This window comes from Hordeum vulgare, chromosome 4H, assembly GCF_904849725.1.
Source record: "Hordeum vulgare subsp. vulgare chromosome 4H, MorexV3_pseudomolecules_assembly, whole genome shotgun sequence".
In the NCBI taxonomy this organism is placed as follows: Eukaryota; Viridiplantae; Streptophyta; class Magnoliopsida; order Poales; family Poaceae; genus Hordeum; species Hordeum vulgare.
Window position 1 is genome coordinate 482796343 of NC_058521.1, and position 14019 is coordinate 482810361.

The following is a 14019-nucleotide window of genomic DNA, read 5'->3' on the forward strand; positions in this document are numbered from 1 at the left end:
CCCCTCCTGATTGGGGCGGGGCCAAGAGAGGCGCATCTCACGCTGCCCTCCTCCTCCTCCAGGTCCCGGCAGCCGGCCTCGAGGCACAACATGACGACAACCACCATGGGCACGAACAGAACGACAGGGCATTCGATGTACACGCCGGCACACATCGCCAAGACCAGGTCGGTCCCCGACAACCCGGAGTGGCCAGGCGGGTGCGCTCCCTCAGGCGCAGCCAGCAGGCGGCGGAGGTGTTGGCGCGGGCGAACTACGACAACGGAGACACGCCAGGGCACCAAGGGGGGAGTCTGCACCAAGCAATACCGGGACCAACCAATGACGACAACAGGAACAAGCGGCTTCGCGTGGAGGCCCATCGCAGGAAGATCTTCGAGCAACACGGCCGGGGGGATCCCCCTCCGCCGTTGAGAGGGACCGCCACCGTCGCGCTCCTGAACGGCTTTGGAGGCCGATCAAATGCCTACATGGAGCCTTACGTACCGGAGTATGCGATACCACCTGACCCTCTCGACGAGGAAGAGCTTCAAGCGTCCACCCCGGGCGCCTATTCTCCTCGGGAGTAAGGAACACCTTGGAGGCCCCCAGCTCCCCCATGCCGCGGGGCATGACGCCAGCCGCCACCCCCGCGGAGGAACTGCGAAGAACCGGACCCCAAGCCTCAAGAGGACAAGTCATATGAAGAAACGAGACACAAGTGGCGCGGGCCACCCGCGCCAACCACGGAGCTGGAGCAGGCCTCGAGGTTCGGGCCTCATGAGACGCCCCTCATACGCGAAGAGGCTATGGGAGGTAATTTTTTGGGTTCACTTCTCTAAGGAGTGCCTGCTGACCGCAATAACTTCAAGTGTTCATGACACACCCCTACCCATCACATCATTTACTAATGTCTCTATAACTCCCGCTGCATCCATTCGGCGACTAGACATCTTGCCTTGCTTGCATCTTCGGAGCGATCTACCCCCCCCCCCCCCCCTGCTCGGGGGATCTGGTCGGTGCATGACGCCCCATCGCGGGACATGAGGAGGCCTCGCAGCTTCCCACAGCCACAATCGACAGGACGAGATGGGGGCCGCTTGAGCGTCAAAAGGGGGCTCCTGAGCATTGCGCCTCAGGGGCCTTACCGGTCATAAGGCCACCTGCCACCCTTGATATCGTCCACAGACATTCGATCGTTATCAGGGGTGGCAGGGCTTGACCCCATAGTAGCGTACGTTCATTCAGTCGCATGCAATGGCGGTTGGGAAGTGTGCAGGACTGGACCTTGGCGACGCAGAGCCGCCCAAATGTTAAAGGGGGCTCGTGAGCATCGCGCCTCAGGAGCCTTACCGATCACAAAGCCACTTGGCCACCCTGGTGCCGTCCAGGCACGGTATCAGGGGAGCCAGGGCCTTGCCCCCCGAGGCGCCTCACGACGGTAGGGAATTGTGCGGGACTGGGACCTGCCAACGTAGAGTAATAGAAAAGCCCTCAACTGGACTCAGGAGAAGGAGCGCGCAGGACCTGCATCAACCCGTCGCACCTCTGCATCCTCCTTCAATCCTTCCGGATCCTACTTCATCCCGTGACACTCTGCTACTGCAACAAAAGACCTTCTAACGGCGCGAGAAACACGTGCTGACGGGAGACTATTCTTGTCTTGATTCTCCTCAGCAACGGCACCAAGAATCCTTCTGCTACGGCTACGCCTTTAGGGACTTCCTAGGCAAATATGCAAAGGATTTCCCCGTGGCCTTGAAGCCTTGCGTTGGTGTTCCCTCGAAGCGGAAAGGGTGATGTAGCACACCAGTGGTAAGTATTTCCCTCGGTTTTGAGAACCAAGGTATCGATCCAGTGAAGGAGTATCACAAGTACCTGCACAAACACAAAAAGCTTGCTCCCAACGCTATGAAGGGGTTGTCAATACCTTATAGATTGTTTGCCAAGTGAGAACTGAAAGCAACAAAGTAACAAAGCAAAGTAAAAGCGAAAGTGGAAAGATAGGTGTGAATAGACCCGGGGGCCGTAGTGTTCACTAGTGGCTTCTCTCATCAAAGCAAGTAGACGGTGGGTGAACAAATTACTGTCGAGCAATTGATAGAACCGCGCAAAGTCGTGACGTCATTTATGGCAATGATTATATCTATAGGCATCACGTCCAAAACAAGTAGACCGATACTTTCTGCATCTACTACTATTACTCCACACGTCGACCGCTATCCAGCATGCATCTAGTGTATTAAGTCCAAAAGAACAGGGTAACGCCTTAAGCAAGATGGCATGATGTAAATGGACAATCTCATATCTACGACAAGGCCCATCTTGTTAACCTTGATGGCAACTACACGATGTGTGCCTTGTTGCCCTTTCTGTCACTTGGAAAGGTCACCACACGGTATGAACCCAAAACTAAGCACTTCTCCCATTGCAAGAATCATAGATCTAGTTGGCCAAAAAAAACCAAGACTCAGAGAGACTTACAAGGATATCAAATCATGCATATAAGAAATCAGCAAAGACTCAAATATATATCATAGATAATCTCATCACAAATCCACAATTCATCGGATCTCGACAAACACACCGCCAAAGAGGATTACATCGGATAGATCTCCATGAAGATCATGGAGAACTTTGTATTGAAGATCCAAGAGAGAGAAGAAGTCATCTAGCTACTAACTACGGACCCGTAGGTCGGAAGTGAACTACTCACGAGTCATTGGAGGGGCGATGATGTTGATGTAGAAGCCCTCAACTCCAAAGTCCCCTCCGGCAGGGCACCGGGAAGGGTCTCCAGATGAGATCTCACGGACACGGAAACTTGCGGCGGCGGAAAAGTGTTTTCGTGGATTCCATGATTTTTTCTGTATTTTAGGGAATATATAGGCGAAGGAGCTAGGTCAGGGGGGTGCGAGGGAGGCCACAAGCCTGCTAGCCGCTGCACCCCTTGTGGCGGCTACAGGGCTTGTGGCCCCAGTGTAGCTCTCCTGGCTTGGCCCTCAAGCCCCCTGATCTTCTTTCGTTCGGGAAAAATTTATTTCGGGTATTTTATTTCGTTTGGACTCCGTTCCAAAATCAGATCTGAAAAGAGCCAAAAACACAGAAAAAATAGGAACTGGCACTTGGCACTGAATTAATAAGTTAGTCCCAGAAAAGATATAAATGGAACATAAAACATCCAAAGATGACAAGATAACAACATGAAACCATAAAAAATTATAGATACGTTTGAGACGTATCAAGCATCCCCAAGCTTAACTCCTGCTCGTCCTCGAGTAGGGAAGTGATAAAGAATGATTTTTTGATGCTTTCATGCTACCTAGCATAGATGTCCTTTGTAACTCTTCTTATGTGACGTGAATGTTCAGATCCATTAGATTCAAAAAAATAGTTTGCTATTGACGTGGAAACAATAATACTTCAAGCAAACTAGCAAGGTAATCATGAACTTTCAAAATAACAAGGCCAGAAGAAAGTTATCCCTACAAAAGCATATAGTCTGGCTATGCTCTATCATCATTCCACAAGGAATTCAAATCATGCACAACCCCGGTATTGGCCAAGTAATTGTTTTCACACCTTTACTTTCTCAAACTTTTTCAACTCTCACGCAATACATGAGCGTGAGCCATGGTTTTAGCACTATAAGTGGTGTGGAGTGTGGTGGAGGTTGCAAGACAAACAAGGAGAATATGATCACATTAACTAGGCACATTAATGAGCTGTGGAGATGCTCATCAATAGATATCAATGTGAATGAGTAGGGATTGACATACAAATGATGCACTAGAGCTAAGAGTATGTGAAAGCTCTTAAAGAAAACTAGTGCATGTGTATCCAACTTGCTTGCTCACGAAGACCTAAGGCAATTTTGAGGAAGCCTATCATTGGAATATACAAGCCAAGTTATATAATGAAAATTTCCCACTAGCTATATGGTGGTGATAAAACGAGAGACTCTCAATCATGAAGATCATGGTGCTTAATTAGCACAAGTGTGGAAGGATGGTAGCATTGTCCCTTCTCTCTTTTTCTCTCATCATTTTTTTGTGTGGGCTCTTTGGCCTCTTTTTATTTATTTATTTTTATTTTGGTGGGCATCTTTGGCCTCTTTTATTTCCTCACGTGGGACAATGCTCCATCAATGATGTGTTGGGGAACGTCACATGGGAAACAAAAATTTTCCTACGCGCACGAAGACCTATCATGGTGATGTCCATCTACGAGAGGGGATTTCCGATCTACGTACCCTTGTAGATCGCACACCAGAAGCGTTAGTGAACGCGGTTGATGTAGTGGAACATCCTCACGTCACTCGATCCGCCCCGCGAACCGTCCCACGAACCGTCCCGCGATCCGTCCCACGATCTAGTGCCGAACGGACGGCACCTCCCCGTTCAACACACGTACAGCTCGACGATGATCTTGGCCTTCTTGCTCCAGCAAGAGAGGCGGAGAGGTAGATGAGTTCTCCGGCAGCGTTACGGCGCTCCGGAGGTTGGTGGTGATCTGATCTCGGCAGGGCTCCGCCCGAGCTCCGTAGAAACGCGATCTAGAGGAAAAACCGTGGAGGTATGTGGTCGGGCTGCCGTGGAAAAGTTGTCTCAAATCAGCCCTAATACCTCTGTATATATAGGTGGGAGGGGAGGGGCCTTGCCTTGAGGCTCAAGGAGCCCCAAGGGGGTCGGCCGAGCCAAAGGGGGGGAAGTCCTCCCCTTCCAAACCGAATCCAACTAGGTTTGGAAGGTGGAGTCCTTCTCTCCTTTCCCACCTCCCCTTTTTTTTCTTTCTCTTTGATTTATTATCCTTTGGCGCATAGGGACTTCTTGGGCTGTCCCACCAGCCCACCAAGGGCTGGTGCACCACCCCCAAGGCCTATGGGCTTCCCCGGGGTGGGTTTCCCCCCCGGTGAACACCCGGAACCCGTTTACCGGCAAGTCTCTTTACTCGTTTCGTAATACAAGATCCCGCAACTTACACTAAGTCACATTGCTTGCAAGGCTTGTGTGTGATGTTGTATTACCGAGTGGGCCCCGAGATACCTCTCCGTCATACGGAGTGACAAATCCCAGTCTTGATCCATACTAACTCAACGAACACCTTCGGAGATACCTGTAGAGCATCTTTATAGTCACCGAGTTACGTTGCGACGTTTGATACACACAAAGCATTCCTCCCGTGTCAGTGAGTTATATGATCTCATGGTCATAGGAACAAATACTTGACACGCAGAAAACAGTAGCAACAAAATGACACGATCAACATGCTACGTCTATTAGTTTGGGTCTAGTCCATCACATGATTCTCCTAATGATGTGATCCCGTTATAAAGTAACAACACTTGCCTATGGCCAGGAAACCTTGACCATCTTTGATCAACGAGCTAGTCAACTAGAGGCTTACTAGGGACATTGTTTTGTCTACGTATCCACACAAGTATTGTGTTTCCAATCAATACAATTATAGCATGGATAATAAACGATTATCATGAACAAAGAAATATAATAATAACTAATTATTATTGCCTCTAGGACATATTTCCAACAGTCTCCCACTTGCACTAGAGTCAATAATCTAGTTCACATCACCATGTGATTTCAACGAATCCAACACCCATATAGTTCTCGGATCTGATCTCGTCTTGCTCGTGAGAGAGGTTTTAGTCAACGGTTCTGAAACTTTCAGATCCGTGCGTTCTTTACAAATCTTTATGTCATCTTATAGATGCTGCTACTACGTGCTATTCGGAAATGCTCCAAATATCTACTCTACTATACGAATCCGTTTCACTACTCATAGTTATTCGGATTAGTGTCAAAGCTTGCATCGACGTAACCCTTTACGACTTACTCTTTAACCACCTCCATAATCGTGAAAAATTCCTTAGTCTATTTAGTTACTAAGGATAACTTTGACCGCTGATCAGTGATTTAATCCTGGATCACTCTGTGTACCTCTTAACAGACTTGCTGCAAGGCACACATGAGGTGCGGTACTCAGCATGGCATACTTTAGAGTCTACGGCTAAGGCATAGAAGACGACCTTCGTCTATTCTCTTTATTCTGCCGTGGTCGGGTTTTGAGTCTTACTCAAATTCACACCTTACAACACAGTCAAGAACTCCTTCTTTGCTGATCTATTTCGAATTCCTTCAAAAACTTGTCAAGGCATGCATCTTGTTGAAACTTCTATTAAGCGTTTTGATATATCTCCATAGATCTTGATGCTCAACGTTCAATAGCTCAATCCAGGTATTCCTTTGAAAAACTCCTTTCAAACAACCTTTTATGCTTCACAGAAATTCTACATTACTTCTGATCAACAATATGTCAACCACATATACTTATCAGAAATTCTATAGTGCTCCCACTCACTTCTTTGGAAATACAAGTTTCTCATAAACCTTGTACAAACCCAAAATCTTTGATCATCTCATCAAAGTGTATATTCCAACTCCGAGATGCTTGCACCAGTCCATTGAAGGATCGCTGGAGCTTGCATACTTTTTAGTATCTTTAGGATCGACAAAACCTTCTGGTTGTATCACATACAATGTTTGCTCAAGGAAACCGTTGAGGAAACAATGTTTTGACATCCTATGTGCAATATTTCAAAAATAATGCAACAACTACTAACATAATTCTAACAGACTTTTAGCATCGCTACGAGTGAGAAAGTCTCACCATAGTCAACTGTTTGATCATGTCGGAAACATCTTTGCGACAAGTCGAGCTTTTCTTAATAGTGACTTATCACCATCGTCGTATGTCTTCCTTTTAAAGATCCATCTTTACTCAATAGTCCTACGACCATCAAGTAGTTCTTCCAAAGTCTACACTTTGTTTTCATACATGGATCCTCTCTCGGATTTCATGGCCTCCAGCCATTTGTCGGAATCCGGGCCCACCATTGCTTTCTCCATAACTCGTATGTTCATTGTTGCTCAACAACATGACCTCCAAGACAGGGTTACCGTATCACTCTGCAGTAGTACGCGACCTTGTCAACCTACGAGATTTGCAGTAACTTGATTCGATGCTCGATGATCACCATCATCAGCTTTCACTTCAATTGGTGTAGGCGCCACAGGAACAACTTCCTGCGCCCTGCTACACACTGGTTGAAGTGATGGTTCAATAACCTTATCAAGTTCTACCACCCTCCCACTCAATTCTTTCGAGAGAAACCTTTCCTCGAGAAAGGATCCGTTTCTAGAAACAAACACTTTGCTTTCGGATCTGAGATAGGAGATGTACCCAACTGTTTTGGATATCCTATGAAGATGCAGTTATCCGCTTTGGGTTCGAGCTTATCAGACTGAAACTTTTTCACATAAGTGTCGAAGCCCCAAACTTTCAAGAAACGACAGTTTAGATTTCTCTAAACCTCAGTCTATACTGTGTCCTCTCAAAGGAAATACGCGGTGCCCTATTTAAAGTGAATGCGGTTGTCTCTAATGCATAACCCATAAACGATAGTGGTAATTCGATAAGAGACATCATAGGATGCACCATACCGAATAATGCGTGGCTATGACGTTCAGACACATCATCACACTATGATGTTCCAGGTGGCATCAACTGCGAAACAATTTCCACATTGTCTTAACTGCGTACCAAGACTCGTAACTCAGATATTCATTTCTATGATCATATCGTAGACAGTTTATCCTCTTGTTACGACGAACTTCACTCCGAAACAGAATTGAACTTTTCAATATTTCAGACTTGTGATTCATTAAGTAAATACTCTTGTATCTACTTAAATCGTCATTGAAGTAAGAACATAATGATATCCACTGCGTGCCTCAGCACCCATTGGACTACATACATCAAAATGTATCACTTCCAACAAGTTACTATCTTGTTTCATCTCAATGAAAACAAGGCCTTGCTCATGTGGTATGATTTGCATGTCACTAGTGATTCAAAATCAAGTGAGTATAAAGATCCATCAGCATGGAGCCTCTTCATGCAATTTATACCAACATGACTCAAGCGGCAGTGCCACAAGTAAGTGGTACTATCATCATTACCTCGTATCTTTTGGCACCAATATCATGAACATGTGTAACACTACGATCGAGATTCAATAAACCATTGAAGGTGATTATTCAAGAAAATAGAGTAACCATTATTCTCTTTAAATGAATAATCGTATTGCAATAAACACGATCCAATCATGTTCATGCTTAATGCAAGCACCAAATAACAATTATTTAGGTTTAACACCAAATCCCGATGGTAGAGAGAGTGTGCGATGTTTGATCATATCAACCTTGGAAACACTTCCAACACGTATTGTCACCTCGCCTTTAGCTAGTCTCCGTTTATGCCGTAGCTTTCGTTTCGTGTTACTAATCACTTAGCAACCGAACCGGTATCCAATACCCTCGTGCTACTAGGAGTACTAGTAAAGTACACATCAACATCATGTATATCAAATATACTTCTTTCGACTTTTGCCAGCCTTCTTATCTACCAAGTATCTAGAGTTGCTCCGCCTCAGTGACCGTTCCCCTCATAACAGAAGCACTTAGTCTCGGGTTTGGGTTTAATCTTGGGTCTCTTCATTAGTGCAGCATCTGTTTTGCCGTTTCACGAAGTATCCCTTCTAGCCCTTGCCTTTCTTGAAACTTTAGTGGTTTTACAAACCATCAACTATTGATGCTCCTTCTTGATTTCTACTTTCGCAGTGTCAAACATCGCGAATCGCTCAAGGATCATTGTATCTATCATTGATATGTTATAGTTCATCACGAAGCTCTCACAGCTTGGTGGCAGTGACTTTGGAGAACTATCACTATCTCATCTCGAAGATTAACTCCCACTTGATTCAAGCGATTGTCGTACTCATACAATCTGAGCACACGCTCAACGATTGAGCTTTTCTCCTTCACTTTGTGGACAAAGAATCTTGTTGGAGGTCTCGTACCTCTTAACAAGGGCACAAGCATGAAATCATAATTTCATTTCTTTAGAACATCACTTATGTTCCGTGACGTTTCAAAACGTCTTCGGCGCCTTGCTTCTAAGCCATTAAGTATTTTGCACTGAACTATCGTGTAGTCATCAGAAACGTGTATGTCGGATGTTCACAACATCTACAGACGACGCTCGAGGTGCAGCACACCGAGTGGTGCATTAAGGACATAAGCCTTCTGCGCAGCAACAAGGACAATCCTCGGTTTTACAGACTCAGTCTGCAAAGTTTGCTACTATCAACTTTCAACTAAATTTTCTCTAGGAACATATAAAAACAGTAGAGCTAAGCGCAAGCTACTTCGTAATTCGCAAAGACCATTAGACTATGTTCACGACAATTAGTTCAATTAATCATATTACTTAAGAACTCCCACTCAAAAAGTACATCTCTCTAGTCATTTGAGTGGTACATGATCCAAATCCACTATCTCAAGTCCGATCATCACGTGAGTCGAGAATAGTTTCAGTGGTAAGCATCTCTATGCTAATCATATCAACTATACGATTCATGCTCTACCTTTCGGTCTCATGTGTTCCGAGGCCATGTCTGCACATGCTAGGCTCGTCAAGCTTAACCCGAGTGTTCCGCGTGTGCAACTGTTTTGCACCCGTTGTATGTGAACGTTGAGTCTATCACACCCGATCATCACGTGGTGTCTTGAAACGGAGAACTATCGCAACGGTGCACAGTCGGGGAGAACACAATTTCGTCTTGAAATTTTAGTGAGAGATCACCTCATAAAGCTACTGTCGTTCTAAGCAAGATAAGGTGCATAAAGGATTAACATCACATGCAATTCAAAAGTGACATGATATGGCCATCATCATGTGCTTCTTGATCTCCATCACCAAAGCACCGGCACGATCTTCTTGTCACCAGCGTCACACCATGATCTCCATCATCATGATCTCCATCAACGTGTCGCCATCGGGGTTGTCGTGCTACTCATGCTATTACTACTAAAGCTACGTCCTAGCAATATAGTAAACGCATCTGCAAGCACAAACGTTAGTTTAAAGACAACCCTATGGCTCCTGCCGGCTGTCGTACCATCGACGTGCAAGTCGATATTAACTATTACAACATGATCATCTCATACATCCAATATATCACATCACATCGTTGGCCATATCACATCACAAGCATACCCTGCAAAAACAAGTTAGACGTCCTCTAATTGTTGTTGCATGTTTTTACGTGGTGACCATGGGTATCTAGTAGGACCGCATCTTACTTAGCTAAACACCACAACGGAGATATATGAATTGCTATTTAACCTCGTCCAAGGACCTCCTCGGTCAAATCCGATTCAACTAAAGTTGGAGAAACCGACACTCGCCGGTCATCTTTGAGCAACAGAGTTACTCGTAGCGATGAAACCAGTCTGTCGTAAGCGTACGAGTAATGCCAGTCCGAGCCGCTTCGATCCAATAATACCGCGGAATCAAGAAAAGACTAAGGAGGTAAGCAAAATGCACATCACCGCCCACAAAAACTTTTGTGTTCCACTCGAGATTACATCTACGCATGAACCTAGCTCATGATGCCACTGTTGGGGAACGTCGCATGGGAAACAAAAATTTTCCTACGCGCACGAAGACCTATCATGGTGATGTCCATCTACGAGAGGGGATTTCCGATCTACGTACCCTTGTAGATCGCACACCAGAAGCGTTAGTGAACGCGGTTGATGTAGTGGAACATCCTCACGTCACTCGATCCGCCCCGCGAACCGTCCCACGAACCGTCCCGCGATCCGTCCCACGATCTAGTGCCGAACGGACGGCACCTCCCCGTTCAACACACGTACAGCTCGACGATGATCTTGGCCTTCTTGCTCCAGCAAGAGAGGCGGAGAGGTAGATGAGTTCTCCGGCAGCGTTACGGCGCTCCGGAGGTTGGTGGTGATCTGATCTCGGCAGGGCTCCGCCCGAGCTCCGCAGAAACGCGATCTAGAGGAAAAACCGTGGAGGTATGTGGTCGGGCTGCCGTGGAAAAGTTGTCTCAAATCAGCCCTAATACCTCTGTATATATAGGTGGGAGGGGAGGGGCCTTGCCTTGAGGCTCAAGGAGCCCCAAGGGGGTCGCCGAGCCAAAGGGGGGGAAGTCCTCCCCTTCAAAACCGAATCCAACTAGGTTTGGAAGGTGGAGTCCTTCTCTCCTTTCCCACCTCCCCTTTTTTTTTCTTTCTCTTTGATTTCTTATCCTTTGGCGCGTAGGGCCTTCTTGGGCTGTCCCACCAGCCCACCAAGGGCTGGTGCGCCACCCCCAAGGCCTATGGGCTTCCCCGGGGTGGGTTGCCCCCCCGGTGAACACCCGGAACCCATTCGTCATTCCCGGTAACTCTGAAAACCTTCCGGTAATCAAATGAGGTCATCCTATATATCAATCTTCGTTTCCGGACCATTCCGGAAACCCTCGTGACGTCCGTGATCTCATCCGGGACTTCGAACAACATTCGGTAACCAACCATATATCTCAAATACGCATAAAACAACGTCGAACCTTAAGTGTGCAGACCCTGCGGGTTCGAGAACTATGTAGACATGACCCGAGAGACTCCTCGGTCAATATCCAATAGCGGGACCTGGATGCCCATATTGGATCCTACATATTCTACGAAGATCTTATCGTTTGAACCTCAGTGCCAAGGATTCATATAATCCCGTATGTCATTCCCTTTGTCCTTCGGTATGTTACTTGCCCGAGATTCGATCGTCAGTATCCACATACCTATTTCAATCTCGTTTACCGCCAAGTCTCTTTACTCGTTCCGTAATACAAGATCCCGCAACTTACACTAAGTTACATTGCTTGCAAGGCTTGTGTGTGATGTTGTATTGCCGAGTGGGCCCCGAGATACCTCTCTGTCACACGGAGTGACAAATCCCAGTCTTGATCCATACTAACTCAACGAGATACGTGTAGAGCATCTTTATAGTCACCCAGTTACGTTGCAACGTTTGATACACACAAAGCATTCCTCTGGTGTTAGTGAGTTATATGATCTCATGGTCATAGGAACAAATACTTGACACGCAGAAAACAGTAGCAATAAAATGACACGATCAACATGCTACGTCTATCAGTTTGGGTCTAGTCCATCACGTGATTCTCCTAATGACGTGATCCAGTTATCAAGCAACAACACCTTGTTCATAATCAGAAGACACTGACTATCCTTGATCAACTGGGTAGCCAACTAGAGGCTTGCTAGGGACAGTGTTTTGTCTATGTATCCACACATGTAAATGAGCCTTCATTCAATACAATTATAACATGGATAATAAACGATTATCTTAATACATGAATTATAATAATAACTATATTTATTATTGCCTCTAGGGCATAATTCCAACAGTCTCCCACTTGCACTAGAATCAATAATCTAGCCCTCACATCATCATGCGAATTACATTGTAATAAATCTAACACCCATACAGTTGTGGTGTTGATCATGCTTTGCCCGTGGAAGAGGTTTAGTCAGCGGGTCTGCTACATTCAGATCCGTGTGCACTTTGCATATATTTACGTCCTCCCCTTCGACATAGTCGCGGATGAGGTTGAAGCGTCGTTTGATGTGTCTGGACTTCTTGTGAAACCGAGGTTCCTTTGCTAAGGCAATGGCACCCGTGTTGTCATAGAACAAGGTTATTGGATTCAGTGCGCTTGGCACCACTCCAAGATCCGTCATGAATTGCTTCATCCAGACACCCTCCTTAGCCGCCTCCGAGGCAGCCATGTACTCCGCTTCACATGTAGAATCTGCTACGACGCTTTGCTTGGAACTGCACCAGCTTACCGCACCCCCATTAAGAATAAATACGTATCCGGTTTGCGACTTAGAGTCGTCCGGATCTGTGTCAAAGCTTGCATCGACGTAACCTTTTACGGCGAGCTCTTCATCACCTCCATACACGAGAAACATCTCCTTAGTCCTTTTCACGTACTTCAGGATATTCTTGACCGCCGTCCAGTGATCCACTCCTGGATTACTCTGGAACCTACCTGCCATACTTATGGCCAGGCTAACGTCCGGTCTAGTGCACAACATTGCATACATGATAGAGCCTATGGCTGAAGCATAGGGGACGGAGCGCATATGCTCTCTATCCTCATCAGTTGCTGGGCACTGAGTCTTACTCAATCTCGTACCTTGTAAAACTGGCAAGAACCCCTTCTTGGACTGTTCCACTTTATCAAGGTATGTGCTTTGTGAAAGTCCTATCAGGTGTTTTGATCTATCCCTATAGATCTTAATGCCTAGAATGTAAGCAGCTTCTCCTAGGTCCTTCATAGAGAAACTTTTATTCAAGTAATTCTTTATGCTCTCCAAAAACTCCACGTTGTTTCCAATCAACAATATGTCATCCACATATAATATTAGAAACGCCATAGAGCTCCCACTCACTTTCTTGTAAATACAAGATTCTCCAACCACCTGTATAAACCCGAATGCTTTGATCACCTCATCAAAGCATTTGTTCCAACTCCGAGATGCTTGCACCAGTCCATAAATGGATCGCTGGAGCTTGCACACCTTGTTAGCATTCTTAGGATCGACAAAACCTTCGGGTTGCATCATATACAATTCTTCCTTAAGGAAACCGTTAAGGAACGCCGTTTTGACATCCACCTGCCAGATTTCATAATCGAAAAATGCAGCTATTGCTAACATGATTCTGACGGACTTAAGCATCGCTACGGGTGAGAATGTCTCATCGTAGTCAACTCCTTGAACTTGTGAAAAACCCTTTGCCACAAGTCGAGCTTTATAAACGGTCACGTTGCCGTCAGCGTCCGTCTTCCTCTTAAAGATCCATTTGTTCTGAATAGCCTTGCGGCCCTCAGGCAGTACCTCCAAAGTCCACACTTTGTTCTCATACATGGATCCTAGCTCGGACTTCATGGCTTCTAGCCATTTGTTGGAATCTGGGCCCACCATTGCTTCTTCATAATTTGCAGGTTCATTGTTGTCCAACAACATGATTGATAAGACGGGATTACCGTACCACTCTGGAGCAGCACGTGGTCTCGTTGACCTGCGTGGT